General features: G+C 26.8%; 1 long non-coding RNA gene across 1 annotated transcript; it reads left to right on the top strand.

Moving 5' to 3' along the window:
- Positions 1-2,735: 2,735 nt before the first annotated feature.
- Positions 2,736-17,870, top strand: LOC145239972 (uncharacterized). Its single transcript, XR_013862444.1, has 2 exons — positions 2,736-4,151; positions 16,472-17,870. It is a non-coding gene; the product is annotated as an uncharacterized LOC145239972 (long non-coding RNA).
- The last annotated feature ends 1,042 nt before the right edge of the window (positions 17,871-18,912 follow it).

Raw genomic sequence — 18,912 nt, 5'->3', positions numbered from 1 at the left:
AGTAACGCCACCTATAGTCAAACGGAGGAAACAGGCTCTCTCTTTCTTCACGATTACCCACTTTTTATTTCGATTAACGATTTTAATGTTCAAATTTGGCTTTTTTCTATTGTGAAAACGTAGTTAAAATGATCAATTTGGCCTTGTTTCTGCTTTTTTGTTTGTTTCTTTTAAATATTTTGGTCAATGTCAAGTTTCTTTTCAACTCTTCAAAAAACTTTAAAATGATGACATTGTAGGTTTTCGGTGGTGCTGAAAACGAATATCACATTTAAATTTGGGGAAGATCAGTAGTTTTCATGATATGGAGAAATTACTTTTTCAAAAAGTGAGGGACCACTTTCCCATATAGCATTAACGTAAAACGAGCACTCACTTTCTGGTCACCTAGTAATTTCTTCATATCATAACGCAAATTAACTGTGATATTCGTTTTCAGCACCCTCGAAAACCGGCGCTGTTTTTTTTTTTTACTAAGAGATTCGTTTACATTTAATTTGTGTTTACTTTTTCTTCTTTCTTTCCTAACCAGTTCGACATATCTCTTTCTCTCTCTCTCTCTCTCTCTCTCTCTCTCTCTCTCTCTCTCTCTCTCTCTCTCTCTCTCTCTCTCTCACACACACACACACAAATCAAGTACTTTTTTTTTTTAAGAAAATCAAATTTTACGATTTTTAGGGATAATAAATAAATAAATTGACTTCTTTTAATAGAAAGAATGTGGAAAACACTATTTTTTTTGTTGTTCGTCTGAAAACAGACTTTAATAAGCGGAAGTACTTCTTTTTTTTTAAGAAAAAACAAATTTTACGATTTTTAGGGATAAGAGAATGTGCCTTTTAATAAAGATAATACGGAGGGCAGACCATCGACTATTTTTATTTAAAAAATTTTTTTTTTAATGTCGAAAACTCTTTTTGGGTTTGTATTACTGTACACATAGATTCGAAAAAAAAATAAAAATAATAAAAAGTACTTTATTGATAAAATATTCGATGGTCTGAAATTTCGTGAAAATAGTGAATAATTCCACCCCATCTTTCCAAGCTTATAACTCCTCGAAAAATGTAATTCAAGCCCTAATTTTTTTTTTCAATTAAAGGAGCAAGGACCAAGGTTTTATTAAAAAAAAAATAAATAAATAAAAAACAATGTTTTTTTTTTTTTAAAAAAAGGTTTTAAACTTCGGACTTTACAGGTAAATTTCTAAAAAACGGATTTTTTTTTTTTTTTAAATTTGATATATTATTTATTGACCTTTTCTCTTCAATTTGTGATATATAAAACTATTCAACATAAATTAATTATTTACTTTTTAATAGACATTTCAAAATGAGAGGCATGAATTATTCGATCCCCTGTCTTTCCAAGCTTATAACTCCTCGAAAAATGTAATTCAAGCCCTAATTTTTTTTTCAATTAAAGGAGCAAGGACCAAGGTTTCATTAAAAAAAAAAACAAAAAAAAAAACAATGTGTTCTTTTTTTAAAAAAAGGTTTTAAACTTCGGACTTTACAGGTAAATTTCTAAAAAACGGTTTTTTTGTTTGTTTTAAATTTGAATATATTATTTATTGACCTTTTCTCTTCAATTTGTGATATATAAAACTATTCAACATAAATTAATTATTTACTTTTTAAGAGAAACTTGAAAATGGGTGACACTTGGGGGGGGGGGGCGTGAATTAAAAAAAAAATGTTTGTCTAAAATATTATATTCGGTTTATTGGAAAGAACATAAAATTTCACATTGACCCTGAAAATATCGTTAAAATAGAATCAATAGAAAAATTTTGATAGATTTTTAAAGTTTAAAAATTGAAAAATATTGAGTTCGGAAAATTCATTACTGCTTTTTTAAAAAAAAAATATTTCTATTACTTTTAAAACAACTGTAATAGTTAATTTTGGAAGTATAATCCATAAAGAAAATAAATAACCCATTTTTAACAGAGAAATTACGAGATTTTTATATTTTATTCGCAGTTTCGTGTTAGGGGTGTCAAAAATTCCTACAAAAATTCTGATACACCTGCCCTTGCTAAAAATCGTAAAATATGATTTTCTTAAAAAAAAAAAAAATTTTTTAAAAGTACTTGATTGATGAAATATTCGATGGTCTGCATATACTGTCCTTTTTGACCCATATTTCCGCCAGGGGTCGTTAGTTGCGTTATCTCTCAAACAAGATGGTGCTTGGCTTTTTCTTCGATTAATCGTCCGATAATATTTGATTTTCTTAAATAAAAAAAAACTACTTGATCGATTTACGTTATTTTTGGAATATAACATTTTCATGCAGTAACAAGTACGTACATTATAAAGATTTTTTTCAGATTTTTATAGTAAAAAACATTACTTGTGGCCCATTTATAGACTTGCACCCTGTTTTCATACTGTTTTTACGGCATGTGATGCGCGATGTGGATGCGCCACCTAATTTAGATTTTTCTGATACAATTTTTCGTGAAATATTGAACTGCAGAAGCACCTGTAAAAACTATATATATATATATGTATATATATATATATATATATATATATATATATATATATATATATATATATATATATATATATATATAAACGTTAAAGTGTCTCTCAGTCTGTCTGTCTGTCTGTGTCTGTGTACATTTCCCTACGGAATAATTCTGTCAATTTTAAGTCTACAGACTCGAAATTTGATATACAGAGTAGTGAGCTTTGGGAAAACTTTTGTAATCCATTTTTCCCCGTTCTTTTTCTCCTTCACGGTACGGGTTCGATCCTCCCTTCGTACTACCACTTTTGTTTTTATTTTTTGCTCAACACACACCTCCAAACACCTGGGCAACGCCGGGCACCCATGCTAGTAAGTTCTATAATTAACACAGAACGAAAAAGAAAAGTATGTTTTTTTGTAAATCGCTCGTGTAAGCTTACTGACAGCATTATTAGCGTCCTAAATTATGAGATGAAAAATGAATGAATCTTTTAGTAAAAAACAGCGCCGGTTTTCAGGGGGGGGGGCTGAAAACGAATATCACAGTTAATTTGCTTTATGATATAGAAAAGGTAAAATAAGTGCAGAAAAATTAAGAAAAAAGAGGGGGTCCATAAAAAAAAGATAAAAGAAAAAATGTTGATTTTTTTTATTATAAGAGCGTAAAAAAATACTTGCGGAAAAACGGTTGTACCCATAAATATGTTTAAAAGAAAAATATAGCAAACACATTTAGTTTATGCTTGCCAAAAAAAAAAAAAAAAAAAAAAAAAAAGAAGTAAAAATAACAAAAAAAAACGTAAATGTTTGAAAATAAACCAGCAACAAAACGTAAATGTTTGGAAAAATAAAACTTAAATATGTTTGCCAAAACAAAAAAAGAAAAACAAGAAAAAACGTAAATATGTTTGGAAAAAAATAAAACTTAAATATGTTTGCAAAAAAAAAAAAAAGAAAAAAAACGTAAATATGTTTGAAAAAAAAAAGCCCAAACACACTTAAATATGTTTGCAAAAAAAAACAAAACAAAAAAAAAACAACATGTTTAAAATTAAAATATAACAAAAACATTTATTTTTATTTCAAGGGTGCCATTATATACATTTTGTGCTTCCGTAACTGGGTGGACTTGACAGACAGTAACGCCAATAGTCAAACGGAGGAAACAGGCTCTCTCTTTCCTCGTGATTACCGAAATTACCAGGTGACCAGAAAGTGGATGCTCATTTTATGTTATGTTTATATAGGAAAGTGATTCCTCACTTTTTGAAAAAAGTATTTTCTTCATATCATAAAACTACTTTCCCACCCATGGATGCTAGTAATAAAAAAAAACAAACAAACAAACAAAAAAAAAAAACAATTCGGCACGCTTAACTAATGATCGGACATTTTTACACGAGGAACGAAATAATGATTACACCGTGTTACGGTGACCGAAATTCATTGTGCTTTAGCAGTTGGTGTTCTTTTTCAATAATTTCACGTTTAAATCGTGTTTTTCAGCTTTGAATTTTGATTCTTTTATATTTTTATATATTTTATTTCTTGATGAATTGGACACGCAAAACAAAGAAATCATAATAAACAAAAGAAATTTTCGGTTTTAAACACAAAGGAAAAAACGAATTCATCACTTTTTTTTTCGTATTGAATTCCTGGAAAGAAAGGTAAGTTCTTTCCCCCCCCCCCCCTTTTATGTACTTTAAAACATTCCATTCAATATTAAAAGGTAAATGTTTATTTTAACTGTAACACAACGCCGACCATTTTAGTTATTGTTATCGGAAAAAACGGTTAATTAAACTGCGGAAGCACTTATTAAAAACTATAAAGTTAGGCACCGCCAAAAATGGCCGAAAAATCAAGTTGTTGTTTTTTAAAACGAAATTACATTTATTAAAATCCATTATTTCTGAGTAACTTTTTTTTTTCCAGAAAGATAAAACCCTGAATTTTATCATATAGAAAACAGAATAATGTAAAACTTTTTCCACTATTTTTAATTAAATTTTAAATGTTTAATTTTCCCCAAAAGTTAACAATTGACATTTTTGTCTTGCACAAAAAACGTACTTAAATATTTTTTTAAAAAGATTTTTGAAATAATTAATTTATTTATTTGTTGTCTAACTAAGATTTAGGATGATTTCCTATGAGAATATGCAAAAATATTATAATATAAGTACCTGGATTTCAAAAATTCCATTTATTCATATAGGCAACCAGTTACTTCACGTCGATCTAGGGACTAGATCGACACTGTTTACGTTTGTGTTCGATAAAAAGCAAACTATGGAAGACCAAACAGGCCAAAAAAACTTATTTTTCAGTAACGAAAATTTCAATGTATTATTAACGCTGAGGCTGGCCAGTACCAGATGGGTGACCATTTGTATGGGTTTGGTTTTTAATGTGTATGTGTGTGGGGGCCAGGCTCCCCAAAATGGGGGAGGGGCAATTTAAAGCAGAATAAAAAAAAAATTATTTCAGCGCGTTTGGTCCACCGTAGTCGAAAGGCGGCAAACGTTTTCAAACGAGATCGAAAAAATGATGCTATTTTTAACACAAAGGGCACAATATTTATCGAATTTTTTTTTGTATCGATTCTTCAAAGCATGCCCTGTTTAATAATGGTCATGCATTATTCGGCTCGCTAAAAAAAAAATTGTTAATTTATTTATCAAAGATTTTAAAATGGCTTTTTTCGTATAAATATTAAAATTTTTTTTTTTTTGTTTTGCTTAACTTAAATAAATTATTTTACTTAACATATTCACCGAATTTCACACTTCAAAACTCAAAAGCAGGATAATTAAACACAATCGAATTCTGATATTCAGACGTCAAAATAAGGTATGCAAACAATTTTTTTTTTAATTCTATATTTCTGTCCCTTACAACAACACAATATGTTTTGTTCAGTTTCAGATGATTATTTTAAGCATATTTGTACCACCTCAAAACAAGGGGGGGGTTAAGTAAAAAAAATATATATATAAATATCGTTTATGAAAAATAAGTACACTGTTATAAAGTTCATTCTTCTCCTAATAATCGCTGAAACTTTTGTATTGATCGGATAATTACCTGATTTTTGGTAGATTTTTAAAAAGACGGTCCGTCAAAAAGTACTTACCTGCCCCCCCCCCAGTTTTGGCGGTGCCTATATAAAGTTATATAATTGAATATACCCCTACAGAAAAAAAGAGCGTAAAACAAAAAAATGGTTTTGTAAACTTGTGAAAACTTAATATTTTAGATTAAGATTTATGAAAATAGACAAAATAAAAACAATTTAAAAGATAAAATGTATCCAATTTCAATAAACGACAAAATTAAAATTGTTTGTTAAAAATAAAATCGATACTATTATAAAAATAGATGAAATAAAAATTGTCTAGTAACAACAAAATTGAAACCATTACAAAAATAGACGAAATTACAGTTGTTCATTAAAAAGAAAATTGATACAGTTATAAAAATAGACGAAAAATATTTTATATATAAAAATAAAACCAATAATATGAAAATAGACAAAATCATAATGATTTATTAAAAATAAAATCGATACTGTTAAAAAAATAAAAGAAATAAATCGTGTTTATGAAAAAAAATTGAAAGCATTGTAATAAATAGACTTAATAAGAGGTGTGTAAGTAAAAGTAAAATTGATACTTATTATGAAAATAGACGAAATAAAAAAAATAAAATAACATTGATATCATTATAAAAGAGTTGAAATAATTGTTTATTATGAAAATAGACGAAATAAAAAAAAATAAAATAACATTGATATCATTATAAAAGAGTTGAAATAATTGTTTATTATAAAAATAGACGAAATAAAAAAATAAAATAACATTGATATCATTATAAAAGAGTTGAAATAATTGTTTATTATAAAAATAGACGAAATAAAAAAATTAAAATGACATTGATATCATTATAAAAGAGTTGAAATAATTGTTTATTATGAAAATAGACGAAATAAAAAAATTAAAATAACATTGATATCATTATAAAAGAGTTGAAATAATTGTTTATTATAAAAATAGACGAAATAAAAAAAATAAAATAACATTGATATCATTATAAAAGAGTTGAAATAATTGTTTATTATAAAAATAGACGAAATAAAAAAATTAAAATGACATTGATATCATTATAAAAGAGTTGAAATAATTGTTTATTATAAAAATAGACGAAATAAAAAAATTTAAATGACATTGATATCATTATAAAAGAGTTGAAATAATTGTTTAATATGAAAATAGACGAAATAAAAAAAAATAAAATAACATTGATATCATTATAAAAGAGTTGAAATAATTGTTTATTATGAAAATAGACGAAATAAAAAAAAATAAAATAACATTGATATCATTATAAAAGAGTTGAAATAATTGTTTATTATGAAAATAGACGAAATAAAAAAAAAAAAAATAACATTGATATCATTATAAAAGAGTTGAAATAATTGTTTATTATGAAAATAGACGAAATAAAAAAAAATAAAATAACATTGATATCATTATAAAAGAGTTGAAATAATTGTTTATTATGAAAATAGACGAAATAAAAAAAAAAAAAATAACATTGATATCATTATAAAAGAGTTGAAATAATTGTTTATTATAAAAATAGACGAAATAAAAAAAAAATAAAATAACATTGATATCATTATAAAAGAGTTGAAATAATTGTTTATTATGAAAATAGACGAAATAAAAAAAAAAAAATAACATTGATATCATTATAAAAGAGTTGAAATAATTGTTTATTATGAAAATAGACGAAATAAAAAAAAATAAAATAACATTGATATCATTATAAAAGAGTTGAAATAATTGTTTATTATGAAAATAGACGAAATAAAAAAAATAAAATAACATTGATATCATTATAAAAGAGTTGAAATAATTGTTTATTATGAAAATAGACGAAATAAAAAAAAATAAAATAACATTGATATCATTATAAAAGAGTTGAAATAATTGTTTATTATGAAAATAGACGAAATAAAAAAAAATAAAATAACATTGATATCATTATAAAAGAGTTGAAATAATTGTTTATTATGAAAATAGACGAAATAAAAAAAAATAAAATAACATTGATATCATTATAAAAGAGTTGAAATAATTGTTTATTATGAAAATAGACGAAATAAAAAAAATAAAATAACATTGATATCATTATAAAAGAGTTGAAATAATTGTTTATTATGAAAATAGACGAAATAAAAAAAAATAAAATAACATTGATATCATTATAAAAGAGTTGAAATAATTGTTTATTATGAAAATAGACGAAATAAAAAAAATAAAATAACATTGATATCATTATAAAAGAGTTGAAATAATTGTTTATTATAAAAATAGACGAAATAAAAAAATTTAAATGACATTGATATCATTATAAAAGAGTTTAAATAATTGTTTATTATGAAAATAGACGAAATAAAAAAAATAAAATAACATTGATATCATTATAAAAGAGTTGAAATAATTGTTTATTATAAAAATAGACGAAATAAAAAAATTTAAATGACATTGATATCATTATAAAAGAGTTTAAATAATTGTTTATTATGAAAATAGACGAAATAAAAAAATTAAAATAACATTGATATCATTATAAACGAGTTGAAATAATTGTTTATTATGAAAATAGACGAAATAAAAAATACAAATAACAACATTGATATCATTATAAAAGAGTTGAAATAATTGTTTTTTAAGAAATTGATAACATAAAAATAGACGAAATAAACATTGGTTATTAAAAATGAAATTGATACTATTATATAAATTGAAGAGATTAAAATTGTATATAAAAAAATAGAACTGACACCATAATTAGAATAGACGAGTTTAAAATTGTTTATTTAGAAAATTAATACCATTATAGAATAGATTAAATTTAAATCTATATATATAAAAGCGAAAATGTGTGTATGTATGTTCGCTTTTTGTGTATGTCCAAGAAAGGCTTTTTTCAGAGAAGCGCTCGGTCGGCTCACTTCTTCTTAAAACTTTTCATATCACACCTAAATGATAATATCTACGAGTTAACAACCGGGGTCGCCTGTCTATTTAATTTGCCCGACTTTCAAAAGATAAATATTAAAGATTTTTCGATCGCCGCATTATAAAAAAAAAGTAGGGAACAGACTCGCGGTAAATAAAACCCTGTCCCGCACTCAAAGTTGACGTCATAAGTTGTCAAGAATTGGTACCTGCCGTTAAACGTTACACTTTTTTTTTCACACTTTAGTATTTTCCAACTGCGCGTCAAGGCTTCGTTTTTTTTTTTTTTAAACAAACACCCGGCCAACGATTTTTGTTTTCATTTACCCCAAATCAAACACACCTCCAAACAACGCCGGGTACCCATCGCTAGTTGTTTATAAAACAAAAATGATAGTTAAAGAATAGACGAAATTAAAAATGTGTATTTAACATGAAATTGATACCATTATGGCAAAAGATGAAATTAAAGCTGTTTATTATGAAAATCGATATTATTTTAAAATAGACGAAATAAAAATCGTTTGATAAAATAAAATTGAAATTAATAAAAAAAATTTACTAAAATGGCAATTGTTTATTAAAAATAAAATTAAAGGAAAAAATGTGTATATAAAATAAAAATGACGAAAATAAACAAAATAAAAATGACTTATTAAAAAATAAAATTGTTACTGTTATGAAAATAGGCGAAAACATTGTTTATCAAAAATAAAATTTGAAACTATAAGAAAAAACTTTTAAAAAATGTGTATGTAAAATAAAATTGATATTATATAAAATGAAAGAACAATTGTTTATTAAACATGATTCACGCCATTATAAAAATAGACGAAATTAAAATTGTTTATTAAAAATAAAATTGGCACAGTTATTAAAATAACGAAATAAAAATTCTGTATTAAAAATAAAATCAATACCAGTATAAAAATAAATGAAATAAAAATTGTTTATTCATATGAAATTGATTCAATTATTAAAATCGATTAAATTAAATTGTTTATTAAAGATAAAACCGATACCATTATACAAATAGACAAAATAAAAGTTTTATTAAAAATAAATTGATACCATTATAAAAATAGACAAAATAATTTTTAAATAAATTGAGACGAAACAAAAATCGTGCATATAAAAATAAAATTCTTAACATTATGAAAATAGACGAAATTAAAATTGTTTATTGAAAACTTTTAAAATTGGTCCTGTTATAAAAATAGACGAAATAAAAATTGTTTACAAAAAGTTAAATTGATTCTATTTTAAAATAGCCGAAATTAAAATTGTTTATTAAAATAAATGATACCATTATAAAACTAGACGAAATAAAAATTGTTTATACAGAATTAAATTGATACCATTGTAAAAATAGATTAATTAAAAATGATATAGTACTTTTAATGTGCTAAAACAATGTTTTTTCATAATTTCAAATGATTTTGTTTAAAGTTGTTTTTAACCACTGATTAAAAAAATAAACAACCAGATGCTTAATTTAATTAAAGAGGCTTAATTACTCAAGTTAGAAACAAATGACTTATTCTATCACTAACCTTCAGTTCGAGTTGCACCTCAAAATTTAGAGTTAGTGATAGTCAGACATTTTATATACAATTTTTCAATATTAAAGTTTCCAATTGTTAAGCGATAAAACACCAGTTAATTTTTGTAAAGACAACTATTAATAAAATAAATAACATAAAAAGAACTTAAACACAGTTACAGCCCATATAAAAGATACTTGAATGGGTAATCTCCAAAAATACCGTTAGGGCTTACAACATGGCCGCCAGAAGAGTCACGTGATCCGGTTGATCCAAAACATGAATCGTGCAAATGGAAAACGCAGCCTTGAAGGCAAACTTTGACAAACAATCACAATTTGTTTGTATTTAATTTTTTGTTGATATAATGTTGTTATAAAAATAGGCAAACTTTGAGAAACAATCTTAGGTTGTTTTTAGTTAAAACAGTGTTTATAAAAAGTATTTTATTCAGAACAAACAAGTGGTCGACTAGGTGTATCAGAATTTTAGGCGGAATTTTTGACACCCCCAACAAAAAACTGCGAATAAAATATATAAAACTCGTAATTTCTGTTTTTAAAGTGGGTTGTTTATTTTCCTTATGAAATATACTTCCAAAATAAACTATTACAGTCGTTTAAAACATAATAGAAGTATTATTTTTTATTTTTTAAAAATAATGTTTACAAAATGTCTACGCACGTTCGTTTTCCGGTTTCGTAATACGGCGATTCATGTTTTAGATCAACCAGATCACGTGACTCTTCTGGCGGCCATGTTGTAAGCCCTAACGGTATTTTTGGAGATTACCCTTGAATGTTACTGCATTTGATATCAAGTATTTGTTGTTTTTTGTTATTGTTTACAATTTCTCGACTGTTTACTATTCTACAAATGACTGTGTTGTTTCCTACGTTAATGATATTTGGAAAAGTAAAAATAATTGATATCAGGCATTTGTTTTTTTTATTGTTTAAAAATACCACTATAAAAACAGACGAAATAAAAAAAAAAATATACGTCTATTTTTATAAAGGTCTAAATTTTTTATAAACAATTTCTATTTCATCTATTTTTAAGGGTATCGATTTTATTTTTATAACTAATTTTTATTTCTTCTATTTTTATAATCGTATCAATATCATTTTTAATAAACATTGTTATTTCGTCTATTTTTATAATCGTATCAGTTTTATTTTTAATAATTTTTTTTATTTAATCTGTTTTTATAATGGTATCGATTTTTTTTGTGTAATTTATGATTGTATCATTTTTTAATAAATAATTTTTGTTTCGTCTATTTTTATAATAGTATCAATTTTATTTTTAATAAACATTTCTGTTTCGTCTATTTTGTATGAAGGTATCAATTTTATTTTTAGTAAACAAATTTTGTTTTGTCTATATTTATAACGGTATCGATTTTATTAATAACTAGCGAGGGGTTCCCAGGTGTTGCCCGGGTGTTTGTAGGTGTGTGTGAAAAAAAAGCAGGTGCCCGTGAAAAAAAAAGCCTTGACGACGTGCAGTTGGAAAATAGTAAAGTGTGAAAAAAAAACAGGTGCGCATTTTTGATTGACGTGACGGCGATAGGTATTCAGCAGTTGGCATTTTGTGCGGGACAGTTTTTAATGAGGTCAATAAATGGGTTTGTTTGTTTTTAAAAACCCGCTCCCTCGTCTCGAAATAAAAGCTACCGTAGAGACCACTGGCTTTTGGCCAGTGATTAGAGTCGAGTTTTGCTTTTTGTTTATACCGAAAACCAAATGTAACACATGCCGATGCGGGAAATGTGGAATAATTAACGTTTGAAAGTCAATAAATTAAACAGACAGGCGAGCTCCATGGTTAAGTGTGAGATATTACAATTTATAGATGATATAAAAAGTTTTAAGAAGTTGTGAAGCAAGCGAGCGCTTCTCTGAAAGAAGCCTTTTGTGGACATCAAGGAAAAGCGTACATACATACATACATACATTTTAGCTTTTATATGTATAGATAAACAATTAAAATTTCGTCTATTTTCATATTTGTATCCATTTTATTTTAATAACAATTTTTATTTCGTCTATTTTCATAATTGGACCAATTTTATTTTATATGCACAATTTTTATTTCGTCTATTTTTATAACAGCATGAATTTTATTTTTTTGATAATGTTTATTTTGTCCATTTTTATAATAGTATCAATGTTATTTTATATACAGTTTTTTGTCTGTTATGATGACCTTTATTTTTAATAAAAATGTTTTTCGTATATTTTTATGAAGGTATCAACTTTATTTTTAATAAAAATTATTTCGTCTATTTTTATAATGATATCAATTTTATTTTTAATAAACAATTTTTATTTTGTCTATTTTTATAATAGTATCAAATTATTCTTATCAACAATATAATTGAAATCGATTATTTTAATAATGGTACCAATTTTACTTTTACTAAAACAATTTTTTTAATAAACAATTTTTATTTTGTCTTTTTTTGTAATGGCATAATTGTTTTTAAATAATTTTAATTCCGTCTATTTTCATAATGATATCAATTTTAAATCAACAATTTTTATTTCGTCTTTTTTTACAATGGTATCAATTTTATTATTAATAAACGTTTCCTATTTCGTCTTTTTTACAATGGTATCAATTTTTTTAATAAACAATTTTTATTTCGTCGTTTTTTATAATGGTATCAATTTTTATTTAATAATTTTAATTTTGTCTATTTTCATAATGATATCAATTTTATTTTTAATAAACAATTTTTTATTTGGTTTATTTTTAATAAACAATTATTATTTGTTTTTTTATAACGGTAAAGTAAATAAATTGTAAATAAGAAATTCTATTCAGCTATATATTAAAAGAAATAACATGCATAAAAACGGATTTAGCACATTTAAATTTCTACATATTTCAGCATTTGCGTAACATAAAAACATGCAGTGCAAAACATATTATGCTAAATAAAAACACTGTTACAACAACTCAACTTGCAATATGGCAACACCCTGGGAGCCCCTCTATCCAAAACACGGGGTTCTCCCCTAAAGAATTTGTATTCCACTTCTTATAATAAATAAATAAATAAATAAAATTCTGTTAAGAGAGATTAACCAGTACCCTGTACCCAACCTATTATGGTAAAGTGAGGTACAAAAGTAACTAACCTATAAAAAGCAGATAATATGCAGGTTTATATTGAAAGGAATATCATACGTTACGTAGTTATGTAAAATTCAGAACAACAATTATTTACTCTCTCAAAATATACATTAACTTTAAATGTATCTGCAACACTCAAGACAATATTGATTATTCTGTAATAAATAAATTTACAAAATCATTAAAACTCATGTCAAAATTTATCTCAAATCTCAAAATTGATCTCTCAAGAATTAATCATAAATTATGTTAAAAAATCAAAAAGAATTATAAAATATCTGCGAAGATTGTGCGGTGTGTCTTTTTATATTGTTAGTAGAACAAAGAAATATATGAAAAAATTTACTCTAGAAGCAAAATAAATGCATCTTGCACAAAGCATTTTGTTGTTGAGATAAATTAAAAGCAAAATCAAATAAATAAGTATTTATATCTGTTAGCATTAAAACCTACCATCTATTTATGACCCCATTCAGCTACTGATTAGAGATCATTTTCTAAGGACCCGCCTATTGCGTTGGATAAGTATGTCTGCTTTACTTACATGTCACGAATAGAGCATGGTGTCATCAGCAAACATACCCAATTTTATTAGAGAAGTCGTTTGGACAATCAAGAACAATAAGATGCAAGGATCGACTAGGGTACACTCGCATCAATGTTGTATTGTTTTTTTTTGTTCACCCATCATTGGTCTCTTTTTTATTTGCTTGACAAAACCCTGTTTCATCTGCTTTTGTCTAGCACATAGCATATGCAACACAAAGGATATCATCAGTAAAACGTGCTTAAATCGATACTGATCGACCAAAATAAGTTTTCACGTTAACGAAATATAAATCCGGGAAACTTTTATGAGATGGTCATGCAGTAGACTGCATATCGCTTTTCAGTGTCAAACTGAAGCTACAAACGAACACTTAACAATAAACACTTAACAATGAATGCTTAACAAAAAACACTTAACAATAAACACTTAACAATAAACACTTAACAATAAATGCTTACCTACACAATAAAAATATGAAGATTATGCGTTGTCTCCTGCACACAGGATGATGAAATTTCTAACCGAATGCAGCATTTGGAAAGCGGTGGCATTAAGTGTGGACTTGAAACAAAAATCAATGCAACTTTATAACAGAAATATTGACATTCACATGGGCATTATCTGCGAATAATATTTGGTCTTTCTCTCCATTATAAGTTTGCCAACATCGATTTATTTTCAAATGTAACATTACAGGAATTAAGAGCTTTCTTATGCAGGCTTTGCATATCTTTAGTATGAACGATGATAGAATTCAGAAAAACTTCATGCTTGATAAACATCACAGTGACGTACAACGTCTTGTGGGGATTTTATGGAGAAAAAAGATAAAGTGGAAAGTAACCTTGTGTTTGTAAATATACATCTGGGAAACTTTGATGAGATTGTCAATTTAATTGTTAATATTGAAAACATGTATGTGGGAAACTTTACTGAAATGTCAGGCAACATACTGAGAATACTCCTCGTAAGTATATATAAACACTCTAATTACAAGCATGCTTAACCCACAGATCATTTTAGTTAATCGTTTTCGGATGTTTCATTATTAAATATGCAAAGTATACTCACCTTTATCTAGTTGGTGGCATATTGTGTTTCTGCTCATTTGGTTTAGTATTGAATGGTAGCGCTTGAGGTGGTGTTGAGAGGTAATGAGAGGATAGCTCCTTCCTTAATTTAGCTAAGTTTTTCATGGTAGCCCATTCTTCGACGCTTTTTGTTGAGTATAGATATTAATTAGAGATGTGTTGGTTTTTAGTAACTATAGTTATTTATTTTTGGTGTATCGGGACTACTTTGTCTCCTTTCAACTCTTCCCTCCAAAGTGTTTGCAGCTTATAGCCGATTTTACTTTTACATTTCATAATTTTTCATGGTTGTTAAAACTAATAATGTCATTATTCTCCACTAAACATAGATAACAGGATGAAGTTAATAAACTACATGTATTTTCCATTTGACTAAGGGTGTTTTTGTTTACTTCGATTAGCTTCCAGTGGTGTATCAAGAGTGAGATTCATTGAGAATATATGACGATAGAATCTGTTTTTAAAGGTCATTGAGATGATACCTATGTAGAAGTTTTTCAATTGTTAGGTTTTCTATAGTGCATATTTTAGCCTGGTATACCAGCGAAGATGTGATGCAATTATTGATTAGTGGGTATTTAGTCGGTCTTTGGCAATTGCAGGTTTTTCTGTTATCACTATTATTAGTGCCTCTTGTTGGATCATTTCTCCTTAGGAGATTGTCTCAACGCTATATCCTAAGAAACAGCTGTATCGACTGATTCTGGGCTAAACTAGAAAATACACAATATTTTTTGTCTGTGTTTCATATGAATTTTTCGATAAAATATAACTATTAATTTTATTTATTGCCAACTATTATCCTCATCTCTTTCTTAGTTGTTTCACAACGTTTCAGCCAACTATTTTTCTGGTCTTTGTCAGGTGATAACCGCGATGGAAGATGAACTCCAAATCAGTTCATTAAAAAATAAAATATATGAAAATCTAAAAGAATCAAAATTAAAAAATTAAAAACATGCTTTAAACGTGAAATTATTTAAAAAGAAAATCAGCTTCTAAAGAACAAAGAATTGCAGTCATCGTAAAACGGTGTAATCGTTATTTCGTTCCTTGCGTAAAAATGTCTGTTCATTAAGTGTGCCGAATTGTTTTCCTATCAAGTTTAGATTATTTTTGTCAATGTTTAAGGCTTGTTGGGATGGTTTTTTTCTTTGTTTTATTTTGTTGTTTGTAATTTTCGATTTTGTGAATTCAATTCATTAAAAAAATAAAATATTTTAAAATAGAAAATCATATGTATTTTTGTTTTTTAAAGTGAATATTTCATTATTTTGTCCTCGGACTCAAAATCAACAGAGAATAGAGCATTCCTGTCATGATTGCGTCCCTGTTGATTGCAGTGTGATGGCATCCACTGCAATTACTGCCTTCCATAGTTATTGTGTTCTCACCGTCGTGGTTACCACCTGACGAAGGTCAGAGGAATAGTTGGACGAAACGTCCTGAAACAACTAAGAAAAAGATGAGGATAATAATCCGCAATAAATAAAATTAATAAATAATACTCATCTTAATAATGAATTCCACTTAAAATAAAATATAACTAGTTTGTGAGTGCTATTTTATCATATTTACAAGAAACAAAAACGATACTAAAATATTTAATTTGTTTTATTTTATTTACAGATGTTCCTGCTTCAACACGTTTATTTAATTTTAATGAATCAGCATTTACTTTAAACATTATGCAGATAATTGTTAACTTGTATGAAGAAAACAGAGATATCAGTGAATGTTAGATTCTTATGAAGTTCAGTTTCTTAAATAGGCATAAGAACCTGTAAAATAAGACCAAAATACCAAAGTAAAATGCCATTTTCTTTATAACTACATTAATAATCTTGTTCTATGATCAATTTTAGTAAAACATGCAGGTACACAGAGATGATAAGCCACATACTTGTGAAGTGTGTGGATATTCTTGTTCTCAAAAATCAAATTTAGTGACACATATCAGAACTCACACTGGAGAGCAGCCATATTGCTGTGAAATATGTAAATATTCCAGTTCTCAAAAATCAAATTTAGTGAAGCATATGAGAACTCATACTGGGGAAAAGCCACATTCTTGTGAAGTGTGTGGATATTCTTGTTCTACAAAATCAAGATTAGTGTCGCATATGAGAACTCACACTGGCGAAAAACCACATTCTTGTGAAGTTTGTGGATATTCTTGTTCTAGGAAATCAACCTTAATAATACATATGCGAACTCACTCTGGTGAAAAACCATATTCTTGTAAAGTGTGTGGATATTCTTGTTCTAGTAAATCAACGTTAGTGATACATATGCGAACACATACTGGGGAAAAGCCCTATTCTTGTGAAGTTTGTGGATATTCTTCTGCTGATAAATCAACATTAGTGAAGCATGTGAGAATTCACACTGGGGAAAAACCACATTCTTGTGAAGTGTGTGGATTTTCTTGCTCTAAAAAATCAAATTTAGTGTCACATATGAGAACTCACACTGGGGAAAAGCCACATTCTTGTGAAGTGTGTGGACATTCTTATTCTCAAAAAGCACATTTAATGAAACATATAAGAACTCACATTGAAGAAGAATGGAAATAGAAAGGGATGCCCAGGAACATCAACACAACAAACTTCAATCACAAAACCTTCTGAAAACTGAGATTGTCATACTTAAAAATACTGAAAGTATATGATGAACCAGCAAAACAGATTGCAGGAAAGAAAAGAAAAAATACATGAAAATCGAGATAGACATAAAACAAAGATTGAAACAGCATAAAATAGACAGAAATTTCCTGGAGGAGCTTAAACAGGAGTATATAAACATATATATATAGTGGGGCCATATGGTGCAATCATGTTGATAGACCTATTCCTGCCAGATCATTGAAGTTAATCAACGTTGAGCCTGGCCAGTACCAGATGGGTGATCATTTTTTTTTGCCAGAGTTTATGTAATTATTAACAGGAAAATTGATGAAAGTCAAAATGGAATCCGTGCTATTTTTAAATATTATTTTCAAGTTTAATTAAAGTTTTATGATACCCTTTTCTTCTTATTGTTTTTGTATTCTTTTGTTATTTTTATTTATTTTTTTTTGGGGGGGGCGGATTTAAAAAACAGAAAATAAAGCAAAGCAAAGCGAAAAAAATTTGGTGCTTATGCACTTATGTTACCGTTATTTTTTTAATCGTTTAAGTGCCTCGCCCAATGTTTGAAGAGTTTCTAATTGTTTTTTAAAGAAAAATTGGTGAAAGTCAAAATTAGCACTTGTGGCAATAAACAAAAAGCTTTAGCGTGTACATACCTCTCATGGAATCTCATAGATCGAAACAGTGAAATGTTATTTGGTGCTAGTGCACTTATTGATCTGCGCTATTTTTAAATAGTACTTTCAAGTTTAATTAAAGTTTTACTATACCTGTTTTATTAAATTGTTAGGTGAAAGTACAGAATAGGTACACAACAACCTCCCGTCCCTACGTTAAGAATAGCTTTATAAATAATGTAATTATTTCAGCATGGCTGAATAAGTGCATGAGTACCTTTTTATTTTCTTGAATGAAATAAAAACTACTTGACAAGAACACTACTGTTTTTGTTTCAATAATTATTTTTATTCAAAAGTAAAAACTAAAAATTTCAATTATTCAAAACATGTTTTTTCTCAAAGTAATGGGATTTTTTTTAATTACCATATTTTTCATGAACATGCTCTAAGAATTTTGCAAAATTATTTAATATTTTTTTAACTTTTCATGTTATAAGCCTCTCTATACATGGCTGCATCGACATGAGATCATTTAATTTCTTCTACTGATCCCGATATGTATTTCAGTCTTCTTTTAATACGAGACCAGTAGGCTTTAATATTGTTGGTACAAACGAGACCAGTAGGCTTTAATATTATTGGTACAAACACCAGTAAGCAGATCCACAAAATTTTGTGAATGGTTTATAGTCTCGTGAAGATAATTAAACTTGATAATAATATTTTAAAATAGTGCAGATTCCATTTTGACTTTCACCAATTTTCCTGTTAATAAACTCCAGCAAAAAAATGTCCATAAAAGAACAGATAAATCATTCGC

The sequence above is a fragment of the Euprymna scolopes genome, chromosome 19, assembly GCF_053919585.1.
Source record: "Euprymna scolopes isolate OS-2025 chromosome 19, ASM5391958v1, whole genome shotgun sequence".
Taxonomy (NCBI): Eukaryota; Metazoa; Mollusca; class Cephalopoda; order Sepiida; family Sepiolidae; genus Euprymna; species Euprymna scolopes.
This window is presented reverse-complemented; position numbering and strand designations above follow the sequence as displayed.